At 32.2% G+C, this 18,751-nt stretch overlaps 3 long non-coding RNA genes across 3 annotated transcripts in view; 1 reads left to right on the plus strand and 2 right to left on the minus strand.

The window, feature by feature from the left end:
- The window catches only part of LOC148768147 (uncharacterized), a 1,696-nt gene extending 1,565 nt beyond the window's left edge, over window positions 1-131 (minus strand). Inside the window, exon 1 of the long non-coding RNA XR_016033652.1 lies at window positions 66-131. This is a non-coding gene — a long non-coding RNA (uncharacterized LOC148768147). The remainder of the gene's footprint in view (window positions 1-65) is intronic.
- Window positions 132-8,165: 8,034 nt separating this feature from the next.
- Window positions 8,166-9,780, plus strand: LOC148768148 (uncharacterized). The gene is made up of 3 exons (XR_016033653.1): window positions 8,166-8,523; window positions 9,322-9,372; window positions 9,738-9,780. It is a non-coding gene; the product is annotated as an uncharacterized LOC148768148 (long non-coding RNA).
- A 7,211-nt stretch (window positions 9,781-16,991) lies between these two features.
- On the minus strand, window positions 16,992-18,581 carry LOC148768149 (uncharacterized). Its single transcript, XR_016033467.1, has 3 exons — window positions 18,132-18,581; window positions 17,672-17,731; window positions 16,992-17,310 (listed from the first exon to the last, which is right to left on the minus strand). It is a non-coding gene; the product is annotated as an uncharacterized LOC148768149 (long non-coding RNA).
- Between the last annotated feature and the right edge of the window lie 170 nt (window positions 18,582-18,751).

Consider the following 18,751-nt stretch of genomic DNA (forward strand, 5'->3'; position numbering starts at 1 on the left):
CAGGAAAAAAATAACAGCTCCAACCCCAAGTTGTACTATATTTGTACAATATAACAAATAATTACCTTCAAATTATTATTATTTGCTAGCTACAAAAATCCCTTCTCAAACCACCACAAATTACACTTCCACCTAGTTATAACAATAAAACAAAAAAAATTAAATTTTCAACAATAAAAAAAATAAAATTTGTATAATATAACAAATAAATACCGCCAAATAGTTATTATTTGCTAGCAACGTAAATCCCTTCTCAATCAACCACAAATTACATTTCACCTAATTATAACAATCAGAACACAACAAAATTTAAATTTCAGCCATTATTTAAAAACAAGAAAAAAGAACATGAAAATATGTTAAATTATTAAAACATGGGATCAAAAGTGAAACTAATGTAAACTTGAGGGGCTAATGCCATAACTAATTCTACCAATTTATCCACTAACTTACTATTAATTAATTAATTTATCATACTAATTATTCTACTCGTATCATATTTAAACCATTAAAAAAAATTAAAATTTCAGAAATTATTTAAACACAATTCGTGACAAGTTCAAGTTCCCCTTCGAGAATTATTTAAACACAATTTATCCACTAGCTCACTATTAATTAATTAATTTATCCTACTAATTATTCTACTAATCAAACATTCCTTCTTAAATCCACCACAAGTTCAAATTTAACCTAAAAGTAACAAGTAAAAACAACAATAAAAAATTGAATTTCATAAAAAAATATATATATTTTAACAATACAAGAAATAATTTATCTCCAAATAATGAATAAGTTACTAGATAAAAATACCATTAATCCACCATTAATAAAAATTTAACAAAATTATATTAATAATTAAAATCCTATTTAACTATAATAATTGAAAAAGTGAAAAAAATTACCTCAATAAGTAACCTGCTGAAATTAATTAAAATTTCCTACATTAATTAAAATATAAATTAGAAACTACAAATAAACAATAATTAACAAAAAAAAAAAGAAGAGAGAAAAAAACACTTCGGTTTGTTGGGAAGAAGGGAGCAGAGGGAGAAAGGGGAGCAAATGAGGTGAAGAGATTTATTTTTTCGGATTATATATATATATATATATATATATATATATATATATATATATATATATATATTCGCCGAAATCAGGGCCGTCGGATCGAGAAGGATCGGACGGTCCTTAAAACGCGTGGTTTTAACCGACGCGTTCAACCCTGACAGGTCAAAGCGCGTCGTTCAAAACGACGCGTTTTAAGGACCGTCAGATCTTGTCTTCAATCCGTGACCGTCAGATAACGAGGACAAAATAGGAGATCTGGCCGTTGATCGCAACTCGATCCAACGGTCCGCAAAACGCGTCGTTTTAAACGACGCTTTATTGTATTTTTGTAAATAATTACAAAATCACCCCAATTCTCAAAAAAAAAAATCCTAAATATTGTAAAAAAAAAAATGCTCCATATATATATATATATATATATATATATATATATATATATATATATATATATATATATATATATATATATATATATATTCGGGTTTGTTTGGCTAAGCTTATTCTAAACAGCTGATAAACTCTTACATTTGATAAGTTGTCTTCAGAGCTGATAAGTTGTTACGTCTTATTTTTAGAGTTAGTTTTAAATTGTTTGCATGATGATCTTATAAACTATTTTTAGTCATATAAGATCTTAAAAAAAACGTAGGGTAAGGGTATTTTTGAAAAAAATATTATTTGCTCTCCATCAGTTCTTCTTTTAATGTTTTTAGATATTATAAAAGAAAAAAAAAATCTACCAAACACTTTGGAAGAACTTATAAGCTCTTTTTAACAGCGTATAATCTTAGCCAAACACCCTCTAAGAGACATGACTAAGCTTATTTAAAACCTCTTATAAGTTCCTACATCTGATAAGATGTTTTAGGAGCTGATAAATTGTTATAACTTATTTTTAAAATTAACTTTTAAGGTGTTTGGGTATGTAACTTATAAGTTACTTTTAGATTTTATAGGTTGTTCAAGTGTTTGAAAATATAATGTCTTTTTTATCACCATAATGACAAAAAAAGAATTTGTTTAGTTAGTTTTATATATAATTGATAATTAAGGCTTAATTCCATTTTGCACCCTAAAAAAAATTAATTGCACGTTGCATCCTTGAATCACGATGGATCATTAACAATGCACCTTGAATTGAATATTTAAAACTTAATCGAGGTAATTTCAATTTGTATTAGTCTTTTATTTTCAAGGTGCAAATAACAAATTAAATAGTAATTTTTTTCTATGTCCAACATAAATTCGAGCGTACAAAATACAATAAAAGGGAGAAAAAAAATCACAATAAATTATGAAAATAAACTATAATTTCTATAAAAAAAAAACAATTTTCTCACTAACTTGTTCAGTTGATGGATCTTTTACGTTTTGAAAAATTACACAAATCTCTCTTCAAATTTGAGTTCATCCAACACTTTACAAAATTATGTTTTTACCATTGACCAAATATCGGTAAATTTGATTAAAAATTCACACATTAAAAAAAAATCTCAAATTATTCAAATTTTAAAGTATATAATTCATTAATTCCATCCATTACATTTTTTTTCCTCAATCTCTTCCGCCACCTCCGCCACTAGCCACACGGTGGTTCAAGGGCAACGGAGGAGCAACCGCACGAGCGGCGGTGGTGGATGCCGCCGCCACCGGTGGATCAGTCAAGCACTTGTAAAGACAGGTTGCTTGACAAAGAACCTTAAGAAATATATGACAATCGTGTTTTAGGCAATAGCCGTAACAATTCAGAAAATCGCCCGAATCGTGCGCGCTTGCTTGTCCAGAAAATAACAGCATCATTACTGCTGCTAGAACAATCACTTGATCAACTCCAACCCTTTTGCCCATCTTCATTTTAATTTCTTGATATTAATTAATTAATTAAATTTTCGGTCTATAGGAATTTAATTTATTTATGTTTATGTTGGTCCTAACTCAAACAAGTGTGTATATAAATACTAGCTTCTTTTTGTTTTGTTCTTTTAAAATTTTGTGTAATTGGATTATCAGCTTTGATTAAGATTAGACTAATTGTGGATTGTGGAGATTAATTTCAATGATTTTAGTTTCTTTTATATATTTCAGATTCAAGTAACCCTATTTATTTATTCAAGTAACAATTATTTAGAGATTACAGCAATAATAGTTAATTAATCATAGATAGATAGGTAACAAATATTTGATATTTCATTTCCTTGCACATAGTACTCAAAATTATTATATGTTTGTCCAATGATCACTTATATATATATTTTCTGTATGTTGACAACAAACACATTAAAAAATTACACTCACACCCAATAAAAGAAATAAATGGGCCGGCTTGACAAAAATTCGATCTCGAATTTTTCGAGCTTAAAACCTTCTAGCAAGTCGAGTCTGAGCTCATTCTTAGTTGTTCATGAGGTCGCGAGCCGGCTCACTAACTTAATTTTTAATATTTTTATAAATATAATTAATGTAAATATTAGCGTGTATATATATATTATACGTATCTATTATTATTATTATTATTATTATTATTTATTCTAGTTACCTTGTATAATAGGTTACCTTGTGTAATAGGTTAGGGTTTCCTACATGTACCTATATATATGATTAATATACGTGAGAGACATAATTCTTTCTTTTCTCCAAACTTATTTCTCCTATATGGTATCAGAGCCATTATGTAAACCTAGCCGTCACCACATCTTCTTCTCTTCTTCTGCATAGCCCCCCCCCCCCCCCCCCCCCCCCCCTTCTTCTCCATGGCCGGCGAAGCTTCTTCTCCCTCCACCGCCCATCTCAATCCTTTTCACCTTGCTCATGCCATCTCTAATTATCAAAAGTGGAGCCATTTTTTCACGATTACCGTCGGTCATTTCTGCCTCTCCGATCCAGGTAATTTTATATAAATTGTATTTATTTTACATTTTTAGGTGATTTATTATTCAGTAATGTATACGATAGAGAGAATATGAACAATGCAAAATGTGTAGGTTACTCACAAGGTATTAGATGAGTTGTAAACGATTTATATGCATGCATAAAATATCACTTTGATAACTAAATTTCATGTTAAGGATTCGAGTGCATTGGGCGAGATAGTTTTATGATTTGGGTCAGATGAGGTATTGTATATTTTATATCACAAGTATTTATTTTATATTTTATTTTATTATTACTTTTGTTTAAGTTTTGTATTTAAATTAGATGGAATGGATATTTTTTTTGTTTTGGACTATATCATATTATATATCAATTAATTAAAGTTTTTACTATATTATTTTATTTAAATGTATTTTCATTGTTCGTTACCGTAGCTTCGTGTTATATTGTACCAACATTCAGATTAATGTACAAGAGTGGTCCATTCATTCGATTCCCCACTTGGAGTTGGTTGTGGCATTTCGGCGTGGATGGTTTGTACAAGATTGCCATTTTATATTTATGTAGACTTTTTGGTGATAATATAAAATACGAAATTGTTATTTTTTGTTCGGTCGTATTCGACTTAAATCCTCGACTGTTTTTTAGTTCGGTAATTTTTTAGAATAATTTCTTTTGATCTAAAATTTCATCCCGTGCATCGCACGGGTGAGATACTAGTATTTTTTAATAAAGGAGGTTCCTTAATTACCCTTTTGTTATGAGATCCTAATTTAGCGAGTTTATTTGATGTTACATACATCTTATGAAATATATCGAGTGATTATTAACCGTTGACCTGTACATATTCACATGATTAACTAAATAATGAAACTTTGTTTGACGTTTGGTCTTCCCAATAACTTGTCGGGCCGACCCGCAAATATTATATTATCATATTTTATCTTGCCTTTTAGGAATTTTTTTGTTGGATCATCTACGGTCCAATAATACAGTTGGGTTCATTAGATTGTTTAATTTTATTTTGACTAATCTTATCTTGACAACCAAACGAGACCTTAGTGGAAACTTATTTCACCATATCAACAGTTAAAAATCACCTGGTATATTCACCCGGATATATAGCATCTCAATAACCTTCGTCTTCGTCTCTTTCAGAAGAAAATCTCTGCAAATTGTCAAACATCTTCTTAGGTGTGCTTGGAATTTTGTCACTTGACAGTTAGATTTTGGTCTCTAATTGCAATCGTAATAATTGATTCTCCACGGAGAATATCAAGAATCACAAATAATTCGTAGTGCAATTTTCAGGTTGAATTTGATGATCAATTTTAGATTTTAGTTTTAGTGATTGTATTGCATGATTATGGAATTTTGATGAAAACAAAATCTGAATTTGAGTTCAATTTCGTATGTTTAGTCACTGGTTAATTATAATTCTGAGTTCAGATGAAATAAAGTATGCTGTAGGCAATTAACTTCGCCTTATTAATCTCACTTCATATTGCACTTCTCTGCATTTTATATAAAAGTAGTACAAAAAGCAAAACTTGTGACAAAAAAATACCGGCACAAAATGGACCTAGTAAAAGCAAGTCTCGTCGGTTTCATCACATGCAAGATCTAGTGAGACAAACGGTAGTGGGTAGAAATATATGGATCGGCTAGGGTTTATATTTAGATCCTATATCTGAGGGTATATTTGGTATTTCATATGGTTCGGGGAGGTATGTCAAATTTAAAAAAAAAAAATCAGGGAGTCGCACACGGGTGTGATCTCCCTTATAATTAGTTCTATATAATTCTGAAATGAGGGAGGTAAATCGATAATCAAATATAATTCTTGTCTTAAATTATTATAAAAGATTTCGTCATCTCGATTCTTGAACGATCATTTTGCGACGAAGTAGTAACACGACCATAATTATAAATAATTAAAAAGGAAAATTAAAAAAAAAATCTTTATTAATTAATAACCTCACAAATTATTCTTGTACCAAAGGGGGTCTAAACATTCTTTCAAACATTATTAATGCTATTAAAACAAAATTAAATTATTATTTGCCGTTCCGATCCACCCATTCTCGTCTTCAAGCGCCAACGATGCGGCGGTTGATGGGCATATGTGGAGCGGGCAAAGGGGCAGCGGTGGACGGCGGCGGCTTGCACTGCTTAACACATCTTCCGATACAGAGCAATTTAAGCCATAAATGACAATTTTTGTAGCATTCGTTATAACAATCGATAAAATCGTTTGGCTGTTCGGTATTTTCCGTTGCCTGTGCACAAAATAGAAGCGCCATCACCATTAGAACCACCACTTCAACTCGAGCCATTTTTCCGGGTCTTTTTTTATTTATTTTAATTGAAATTAATTCTTGGTTTATTGGAAATTAACACACACACATACATATATATATACTGAAATTTCTTCTTATTTTTTCTTCATGTTCGTGTAATTAGATTCATATCAGCTTGATTTAGATTTTTGTAGATATTTTGACTTGGTATGGTCTGGTTAAGTATACTGAGAATTTTAAAAATGATTGTCTCAAGTTTATATCATATTCTAAAATTAATTACATCAATTATATGGAGACTATATTATGATAGAAAGAAATATAATTTTGACGTTCTTCAATGTAGTCAAGATTTTCAAGATTTACATTAATTCAAGAAATGTCATGCATTAATTGGTAGGCAATATAAATTAATCCTATTACGATGTTATGACGAATAATATATAGTAACTTTATTTAAAAAATGAAAATAAAAGTAAAATAGCAAAATTTGTTGTTTTTTGAATTTGTTTGTTTGTTTTACTTTTTTATTTTTTTATTTTTTTATTTTTTTATTTTTTTTAGATCAAAACATTCTTTATTCAGGGAAAAAGAGTCAAGTCAAGAGGAACAGAATCCCCTTCGTTAAACGGATAAGGAGCGGCAATAGAATATGCTAACAAATTACCGGAACACTTGACAAAGAAAAATATGCGAGAATTAAACGAGGATGCTAGGAAAAGATTCTCCTCCACGTAGGCACCGAATGACTATTCCAAATTAGTTTCCGTCTTGAGTGCATTGATGACATTTAGGCTGTCTCCTTCGACTATAACCGATCTTCAATCTTTCCAAGTGGCCCATTGCAAAGCAAAGAGAGAACGCCGTGTGAGCTTCACATTCCGCCACTGAGATGCAGCCTGGGACGAGGCGAGCTGCCCACCATACACAAGCTTTCCCGTCAATCCCGCGCGAGCATGGAACTGGCGTAATATTTCTTCCCCAAGGGCACAACAACATCAAAATTCAATTTGATCGTGCCAACTGATGGAGGGATCCAAACACTCGAGTGCTTTTGTGTACGACTAAGTAGCGGTTTCAACTTGTGGGGTAGTGTATCCCTCAAAATATCGTTGGCTCCATTCTATGATATCCGATTGGTAAGCTATGTCTCCGCCATGAAGGTAAACTATTACGGACGCTCCAGGATTTCCAGGCAACAGTGAACGCCAATGGCAGGTGGCCCGCGGTCAATTGATTTCGAAGATGCTCAAACCACGACCAGGAAGATGAGAATGGCGGAACGAGCTATAAAGAGAACGGTCTAAAGTCTATAACTCAGCAAAATTGTAAAAAGTATGCCTGTGTAATTTTAAAATACTATAAAACCCCTGTAATAAATAAACTAGTAACAAATTTATCTGTAAAATATAGTCAAAGGAACACTCGCCAGATGCGCAGCCGAAATGAATCTTTAGACTTAAAATGATGTAATTACCCCTTTATACGAAATTATGCGGGGTACTTTCTACGGTTTACTCTTTTTAACTCATTATTATTAACTTCAAGTAAAGCAATTTGATTTTACAAAAACTCTTTTATCATTCCACTGTTGAGTTTACTGTTCCATTACTTCTTTTAAAATTAATAACTAATATAATATTTTATAGAAAGAAAAAAAAAACCATTTTTATTAAATTAATAAGCTCACAAATTATTCTTTGTACCAACGGGTCTAACCATTATTTCAAACAACTATTAATGCTATTAAAAGATTTTAAATTATTATTGGTCTTCAAGCGCCACCAATGATACGACGGTTGATGGCCAAACGAGCGGCGGGGATGGCGGAAGCGGGTTGCACCGGTTAACACATCTTCTTACACACAAAACTTTAATCCATAAATGACATTTCACTACTAGAAAATTGTTATATAGCTACGGCAATTAGCGACGGATGGTTGATTCGTTGCTAAAGCAAGTATTTAGCAATGAATTTAGCAACGAATGACAATATCGTCCCTTTGATAATTAAATTTCCGCTCCAGCAACAAAAATTGGCGACAGATGGCAAATCTGTTTCTAAAATAAATATTTATTGATAGATTTAGCGACACACATTTGATCGGTTACTAACATAAATATTTAGGGACACAATTTAGATACGGATAATAAATCCGTTTCTATAGACACTTACTACTATTAAACTTTTGGATCTGACGGTTCTCTTCTTTTAACCCTAATCAGTAATCCCTATCACTTTTCTTTTCCACACAACCGACGAGTTCCCGCTGAAGAACACCGGGTAATTTTCTCTCTTTTCTTATGTTCTTACATCGAAGAATTAAGAAGCATCGTTCCTTTGAAAACTTCTCATCCCAATCATAAAGCTTCTAGATGAACCCTAATTGTAATTTTAAAAATGAGACTATATTTGTCTGTATGCTTTGAAAATTGGAAACATAACAAAAGGTAAATTGATTTTCACAACCGTTCCTTCTAATTGTTCGCATTCATGGTAGGAAAGTTATGTTTGTGATGATGGCTGAGTATATATATAAATTGAATATTTTGTCTTTTGTGCAGAAGGAAGGTCCCAACACTTAAGGTACCAAATTAATTTATTGGGTTGGATTTTTTAATGGTATACTATCTAACGGAATTGGAGAAAGATAAAAGCTTCTCTACAATCATTGATAAACTTTTGTAATTAGTATGTATCTTATTTCCTTTGTTCTAATTTTTGTTACATGGAGAAAGATAAAAGCTCCTGCAATAATTTGGCATAAGTGTTGTTTAGTGAAAATCATTTAATCAATTTATGGTTTTATTGGGTATATTATTGTTAAATATTTTTTGTTCTAATATTTTATTAAAAAATTGAACCTGTTGATTCTTTCTACTCTTATTGTTATTATGTGTCATGTGATTTTGTTGTTTGTGCTGAGCATTTGTAAAATAACGAATGAATCTAGTGTTTCATGTGTGAGATGATTAAATTAATTTAGTGAATCTAAAACATTTGTAATATTACTTGTTCTCGAGATTAAACCAGAGTGATGTTAGTTGCATTACTGATTATTTGTTCGCTCATATAATGCAGATTCATGGACATAGACAAGAATGTGCAAAGAAGGGAATATGAATTGCACAGGTATTTTAGTTGCAACATTCCTATTATATAGTGATTTCATGTTACTTATAAGTCTTCTGTGAGAACATACAACATTCACTAAGCTCAAATCCCATAAATAGGAACCCTCTTAATGGGTTATTTGGTTCCATAATTTCCATACGAGCTATCCATTTGATTAATCTCGATTTGTTTATTTGCCAACTTTTTGCCTTAATGCCTTGTTCTAACTTGCAGTGATAGCTATGTAGTTATGTTATGTATGAGTTGGGAACCTCAACTCCTCAACTCCTTGTGTGTGGATTTTTTTTTATTTTTTTTTTCTGTATTTTCTGCATTTGTTGTACAAGGTTGCATATGCAGTAACGTTTTCAATTAAAATTTAGGCATTCACCTTGATTGGCAAGGAAGAAGGATTTAAAGGGTATTGAAAGGTACGATGCTTTGTTTCCTCGCTAAATATCCTCGAACATCTGCTCTCTAAAGTCCGACATTTTATATAGGATGGGTAGCTTTAATGTTATTATTTAATTGTTTTTTTCTTGCAAATATTCCTGGTACTGTCGTTGAGATTATTTTACTTTACTTTCCTCTTGCAGATACACCATTTAATCTGACTTGCTTAAAGAAAGTAACCATGGTTATGAGAATGGCCAAGATTTGATGATTTACTTGTCGTGGCCATGTAAGTGTTTACATATTTCTATTGTTTTGTAAGCAGTGGGACATTCAAACTCTTAATACGTTTCTTATGTTTTAAATTATGCTTATTGGTGAGTGCATTATTATCTTCACTTTTTTCAGGTTGCCGTTCAAGCAATGTATCAAAGTCAACCACGAACGATGTCATTAAAGCAATTCATCAAAGTCGGCCACAGAAGATAGCAAAAGATATAGAGTCAGCATCGCTCGTCAATGAATTTATAGGATATGACTGAATGCGAGCATAGGTCATCAATATGCCTGATGTTTTTCTGTATTATGTCATTTGTAGCAAACTTTTGAAAGGCATTTTGAATACAATATTATATATATTGAGTTAATCTGAATATTGTATTGGTATTAGTATACTAACACATGTATTTAAATTTGTATCAAGCACATTTAATTAATTAATTAATTTATTAATTTATTTTGATTCGACGTAATTCTTGCGATGATTTAGCTACGGCATCAGTTTTCAAATTGAAAGTCGGTCTGAGTTAGCTACGTATTTAGAGATTGAACTAGCGACGGATACATGGACTAGAGCAACGGAAATTTGGCGACGAACCAGAATCCATTGCTGAAAGCAGACCATTTCCAATTTGTTGACCAATGTTAGCGACGTCACTGTAATTATTAGCAACGGATTTCTCTGTAGCTACGTTAGCGACGGATGAAACACATACGTAACTAAAATTTAGCGACGCGACTTTTATCGATGGACGTAGCTACGGCCCATTTTCGTCGCTACATCCCCTCTAGCGACGAATTTGTGATAATTAGCGACGTATATGTCCGTAGCTAAAACACAGTTTTCTAGTAGTGTTTTTTATAGCATTCCTTATAACAATCGAAAAACTTGTCTAACTGTGCAATATTATTTTCTGTTGCCTGTGCGGATAATAAAAGCGCCATCACCATTATAACCACCATTTCAACTCGAACCATTTTTCCTCTTTCTTTCTTAAATTGAAATTAATTCTTTTATATTGGAAATTAACACATACACACCCATATATATACATATACTAAAATTTCTTTTTATTTTTCTTCATGTTAGATTAATATGGGCTTAATATTTAGATTTTGTAGGTATTTTGACCTGGCATGGCCTGGTCAAGTAAACTGAGAATTTTAAAATGATTGTCTCAAGATTATGTCTTATTCTAAAATTAATTACATCAATTATGGAGACTATATTATAAAAAAAAAAAAGAAAAAAAAAAATTTGACATATATATATATATATATGGTCCATTTGATATACGCCCCTAGAATGGAAAATATATAGGGATATGTCCACCCCTAAAATTCTTCCTTTGAGATACCCCCTGGAGAGACAAAAGTACAATTGTGCCCCTAAATGCAATTTTCGCCCAACTGCATTCAGTATTTTAGACCCTGCATTCAGCATAACGGGCAACGGCATTCAGCATTTTTGTAGATTTTTTTAATAAAAAATTATAAATTTTTATTTTATCATTATTTTTTGTATATACCTTATTTTTTATTTTTTTTATTTTTTTTATTTTTTAATTTTTTTTAATTTTTGATTTTTTAATTTTTTTATTCTTAATTTTTACTTTTTTTTAATTTTTTTTTAATTTTTTTTATCTTTTAATTTTTTTTTTATTTTTTTCGATAAATTTTCTGCACTGAAATTGACTATATATGACTATAGTATACTACAATTCATGTATAGTTATATGTAATCATATACTATCTTTTTACCCCAAAATTAATCTACACCAACAACAAAATTCACAATTTTAATCTTGATATTATAAATCAACCAACCCAAAAAAAATGAAAAAACACAATCACATGCATATAATCTTCAAAACATCAACACACATTACTATACATTAAAAAACACATAATATACATATAAACTATATGTTACTACACGTGACTATAGTTATATACAATTATCTATAGTTATATAAGTGGCATAAGTCTGGAGTACTGTAGCATGAATGCAACTTCACATGACACTTCTCTGCATCTTATTCTTTGCATCTCATAATGTTATACAAAGCAAAACCTGTGACAAAAAAATACAAGTTAAAGAAAACGAATAACAAAATGGAACACGAGAGTTACATTAATGAAAAAATACAAAAGAACAATGAAAGACATTTTTTTGATAAATTTACTTTGGTGAACTATATTCACAGGTAGTTATGTGCATTATTGTTACTGCATAAGACTATATATGACTATATGTAGTCAACTATAGTCACATGTAGTTATGTTCAGTCTTATTACTACACGTGACTATGTATGACTACACATATATGACCACAAGTGACTATATATGTGTATAAATAAAATTCATCTACACCACCAAAAAATTCACAATTAAATCTATATAAGATGATGAATAGAATAATATGGTTGAAAAAAAATATATCTACTTACTGTAGTGAAATACTATCACAGAAAATCATTTGATTTGTTGTATGTTATTGAAACATAATTAATGACACTAGCACATGTTTTTAACTTTGCTATTTTTTTTTTCTCAGCAAATATAACAAGAACGAAATCCCGAAAAAATTCTTTTTTATATGCTAGTGTATTGACTAGATCTGGCAAAGAGGGGAGTGGTGATGGGCGACAATGTCGCCGGAAGGGAGAGCGGCGCAAGGCAGACGAAAAGAGGCGCTGGGTAAAGGGGGAACGACGGTGGGCGGCGGTGGGCGGCGGCGGGCGATGGGCGGCGAAGGAGCTGTGGTAACGAGAGATTGAAGAAAACGAGAGTTGAAAGAGAGAAAAAAGAAACGCTGGTTAAATTTTGAGGTTAGGGCACACATTAAATTGAAACTAAAAGGGTAAAACAGGTAATTCAAATTGTCAAGGGGGGTCTAACAAATTAAGATCAAAATTTGGGTTTTTGACTAGGAAAGAAAAAACTATTGGACTTACACATATATATTTCCAAAACTCGGGGGTTATCCCTCATTTGCATATATATATATATATATATATATATATATATATATATATATATATATATATATATATATATATATATATATATATATATATATATATATATATATATATATATATATATATATATATATGCTAAAATTTCTTCTTCTTTTTTCTTCATGTTCATGTAATTAGATTAATATCATCTTAATCTTTAGATTTTGTAGATATTTTGATCTGGCACCTGATCAAGTATACTGAGAATTTTAAAAGGATTGTCTCAAGATTGTATCTTATTCTATAATTAATTACATCAATTATGGAGACTATATTATAAAAAAAAAAATTAATTTTGACTATCTTATTCTATAATTAATTACATCAATTATGGAGACTGTATTATAAAAAAAAAAAAAAAAAAAAAAAAAAAAAAAAAAAATTGACGTTCTTCAATATGGTCAAAATTATGTATGGCCAGCTCAGCAGCTTTTTCTAATTACCTTTCCTTAATCTCGTTCTTTGTATGACAAGTTGTTTTATAATTTAATTGCAAGTTTCTTAAATTTGTTTTCTTTTATGAAACTCTCGGCCACCTCTGTATATGTACATATACATACACCTCTTCTTCAAACCTTAAATTCACGAAACCTAAAAGATGAATCTCGTCTCCTTCCTCAACTCTCATATGCCGAATTTATTGTTGTTTCCTTTCAAAAATACGGAATTGGATGTAACAACGACGAACAAAGGGTACGAAGTTCACTGTTGGATTTCGTCCGTCTACAGAATCCACATGCATGTACGATCAGCAAAAATCATCGCGGGAATCGACATGGAGTGACTGCCCAATCTGGGCCCGCAAGAAGACCATCCAATCGCTGCACTTCAGCTATGCGTCGGCCATGAGTGCCTCGTTTTTCAGATTCTGCGGTCCGATTTCATCCCTAAATCGCTACAACTCTTCCTAGCGGATTCTCGTCACACTTTTTGCGGAGTCGGGATAAAAGCCCATGTGGACAAACTGTACGGTCACCATGGATTGAGTGGGAAGAATTGCCGATGTTAATGATCTCGCTAGAATGGCGACAGACGGTATCCAAGTTGTGAGCAGTAGCTCAATTTTTTTTTCTACTTATTAGCATTTCCGGTGGTAGTGATTGCGTCTAACCGCTGTAAAAATAAGCTTCAAGCTGTGAGCAGTAGCTCATTTTCAGGGAATGCTAACAGAGCTTGTAGGAAAGTACTTGTATTGCTTGAATGTCTTCGATTTGGATGATTACAAATGAAGTTCCTACCCCTATTTATACTAGGTCACCTTCTTAATAGACGGTGGTGATCTATTTGATCTAACGGCTAGGAGTTGTTCACTAGAACATTCCAATACAAAGGGGTTTTAGAAGGTTTTCTAGAATCCTCCAAGAATCTCTACCAATCTCTATATACACTTATGCCAACTTGGACCTAATTCTATTTAAGCTAAATTTTGGACTTCTTAACCTCCCAACCCAAGGAAAACTGGCAAAGAGTTGGTCCAAAGCTGACGGGCCGTGACAAGTAGCTCCTTGACGGCTTCAACTCCTTTCCTAGTCATAATTGGATCTTCTGTAATTTATTTGTTGTGAAGGTATTGGAAGTGTTAGATTTTTTTCCTCATAAATGGCGTGTATGGGTTTATATGGTGGGGTTGGGGTGGACTGGCTGTTATCGAGATCTAGAGCAGTTATCGCAATTCGTAACAGAACGTCGAGGTGGTTTTGCGCAGTTATCAGATTAACTCATATATATATATATATATATATATATATATATATATATATATATATATATATATATATATATATATATATATATATTATAAGAGCAACTCCAATGTGAAACATCAAAATTGGATTATTAAATACTCATTTGATAATTAAATAATATTTTAATATTCATTTACAATTTATCTAATCCAATCATGGTTATCAAAATTAATAATCAATTGGAAGTTTTTTTAGTGGTTTTATTTGTAATTGTCACGTGTCATTTTGGAATTGGATATTTAGGTAGTTATTTTTTGATAGTTCAATTTCCAGGATGTATTTTTACATTCAAAGAGGTAGAATATCAAAATACTTACCCTTTTTTGATACTTCCATTAGAGTAGATGTTTTTAATTTTGAAATATAAAAAAACGTAGTTTATGGTTGATAATCCATTTGATACTCTCATCTGCCGATGTTTTCGAATTTTCAACTGTTTGATAAACAATAGTGCAACAATTATATTGCTATGTTCAGATATATAATTACTTATCCAAAAAAACAATGTTCACATATATAACATCGAGTAAACTGCAAAAACTACCCCTGCATAATCTCGAAATAGCAAAAACCCCCCTGTGATAAATAAACTAGCAAAAACCTCCCCTGTGAAATTATTTAAATAGCAAAAACCCCCCTATGGAACTATTTGAGGGTTGACTTGATATAAAAAGACACAAATACCCCTGGAGTCTTGCAATTAATAAATTCTTATATTTTATAAATATTTTAATTATTTTATTTAAAAAATAATCAATTTAGTTGTTTACTATTTTTTTTAATTTCTAAACAAAAAAATTAAAAAGAATAAATATACATATAATATGTATATATATAAATACATTTTGAGGGACAATTTTGTCATTTCAAGTCTAAAAAATCAGCTAGGGGGGATTCTGCCTTTGACTAAATTTCACAGGGGGGTTTTTGCTAGTTTATTTATCACAGGGGGGTTTCTGCTATTTCGAGATAACACAGGGGTAGTATTTGCAGTTTACTCATATAACATCTATGGAAAACAGTAATTGAATTGGAATTGCACGCTAAGCCACTGGTGTTGGTAGTCCAAAATGTGTCTTCAGCAGCACCCGCCTAGCCCCACTAACATCGGCATCGGAAACCTTGAGGTCCTCATCGGAGGCAACAACAGAGTCGAGGCTGTTGCCTGCGTAGGTGACAGAAGCGGCGGCGATGACCCGCGTCGCCTGAGGCGTCGGATCTTTCTTGAGCGCCTCCTTTGATCGATGGCCGAACGGTGTAGGTGCTTCAAGAGAGGGACGACAGAAAGAGAGAAGCTGTAAGAGAGAATCTGCAAAGGGAGCAAATTGGCTAGTGAGAGAAGATGACTATGGTATTTCTCTCTCCTCTGGAGTTAAAGAGAGAGGGCTGCAGACGAGAAGGCAGTAAAAAAATGAAAAGCAACAACAAAGGAATAATTGAATACACGTGGAGTAAAAAAAAAGAAAAGAAAGATGAAATTTCTTGAGAAATATTAAAGGCAGGAGCGAGAAAGAAACATAAAAAAATGGGGCGCACGTCATTTGACATCATAAACCGACTATGGGCCCTCACGTCTGAGTACGGTCCACATTATAAGAAATTGGGAAAGGGAAATGCTGCCAGTTGCTTTTGGAGTGGAAATTACTAAAACGACGTCGTTTTATTATTAAAGGGGCCGAAAAAAAGGAAAAAAATGGGAGGAGAAGCTGGTGGGGGCATCAATTCTTATATAGTATTAATTAATATATATATATATATATATATATATATATATATATATATATATATATATATATATATATACTAGTTAGATGCACTGCGCAAGGCGCGGTGTGCATGCCCAATTTTTATGTTGTGTTTTCGATTATTTCATAGAATTTTACAATGAACATGTTACATAAGTTGACCATACAATCTGAGTCCTAAACAAAGCACAATGCGACAAACGATGATGGGTTGAGAAAAAGAGGATACACGAACCTTATATTTCATCAATTAAGGTGGCAGCAAAAAGAAAGCTATTTAGACACAATTCAAAGCATACCAGGTTTTCAATAATAATCGGAAAAAAGAATTGGCTAGGAAAGAGAGCCGAGCACCTAATTTTCCATCATTTATAATCTCTCAACAATTAATTGTAACATCAATCGAACTCCCGTAATTTATAAACCTCATTGGTAATGCACAAATAGCAAATAAAGAAACATTCATGATTATTTTTAACGAATTGGCTCTTACAAATTGACACCAAAAGCCATCCATATGCATCCCCACAATGCGAAGAATTGGAGCCAGCAACGGGGCCTGCCCTTAAAGGGCATTTTTTCGATTTCACGGAGCCATAGACATGTAAAATGGCATAATTTACTTTTAATGTTTTTAACATCGAACAAAATACAAGAATTATGAAAAAATTAGGTTCAAACAGTTATGAGTCGGCTTTCTTGTGGTCCAATCAGTTTTGAGGCCACACACCTCCGCCATTGCTTATTTCGTATCGCCCTCATTCCGGTCGCTTTTGTCGGAAATCACAAAATTCAGGCAAAGAGAAATTCAGACGATTTATGCAGATAAGCAATTTTAGCTTTATGAAAAGATACTCTATATGAAGCAGTGCACTGCAAATGTGAGTTCACGATAGTGCATCGGAAATGGTTTTCAATTGTCCTCTATCCCACCGAACAAAAAGGGACGTGCATTGAAAATTATGCAGATCACAAATCCCATAATGTAGCTTTCATGCTAGAATTTCACAAAAAAAATTATATAAACTTCAACAACTACGAAGATACAAACAATTAGACCCACACCAAATGAAGATTACTAACTACATGTTTCTCGTCATGAACACCAATCAATAGGTAAAGAGAACTTACAAATATCAAGGAAACGTAACTGCAGTTCCTCATTACAGCTCCAAGAATGTCACTCTGTCTCTTTTAAATCAGGAAGACCAATCAATTGTTCAGCTTATTCTTTCTATATATTTAAATTAAATGATTTTGTGAGTCTAATTCAAAGAAACAATGGATGGTGATTTTGTGAGTCTAATTCCAATAAAAATAATTTTTTTTTTTTTTAAAAAAAAGAAAAAAAAAACTCTGAAAGTAAATCGAATTGCGAAATATAATTTCTAGCAATATGGGTATTTGAAAAGGGATCTTAAATCTTTTAATCTCGTTTGAAACGAGAAGCCCCAAAATATGATTATATCAAAATACTAAACAATATATTTTTGCAGCCAAAACCCAATCGGATTTAGATTCTGAACTACCAAATCGAAGAAAAATATAACAAGAACAAAAATAAAATAAGAACAAAAACGAAAGAAGGTACCTTTACGGGAGTAGAGGAAGAACGGTAATTGATTTAGAGATCCAAAAATCGAAGGAGAACAGAAAGCGCAGGATAGAGAAAATATAAAAGAAAAAAAATTCTACAGAAGAACCGAAGCAGGACGACAGATTTGAAGCGGCGTCGTTTGGAGGCACATGGTGTAGGCGGCGATGAAGATTTTCAGCGGGTACAAAAATTGAAAAAAAAAAAAGAAAAAGGAAAAGAAAGGTCAGCGGTTGTGGGCGGAGTGGAAGAGGTAACGCCGTTTCTGGATTTTTAGGTTAAAAATAAAGTGAAAAGAAAGAAAAAGGAAGCAGGTCAAGCAGGAAGATTTAAAGTGGAGAAATAAATGGAAAAGAAAAAAAAGCACGCTGCTGATTGGGAGGTGGGGAAGGTACGACGCCGTTTCACGAATAAACAGGCGGAAAGAAAAGATAAAATAAATGGGGGGCGGGATTTTGGGGGCGATGCACATATATATATATACTAGGTACGGAGCACCGCGCAAGGCGCGGTGTCCGGTAGTCATATTTGCACAAGTCGATCGGTTATTTCGACGGAGTTGGTGATGCGAATGCACCATGTGAAACTGTGCAATCCCAAAACTATGAAACAATTGG

The sequence above is a fragment of the Erythranthe guttata genome, chromosome 9 (assembly GCF_056151865.1).
Source record: "Erythranthe guttata isolate IM_541 chromosome 9, IM_541, whole genome shotgun sequence".
In the NCBI taxonomy this organism is placed as follows: Eukaryota; Viridiplantae; Streptophyta; class Magnoliopsida; order Lamiales; family Phrymaceae; genus Erythranthe; species Erythranthe guttata.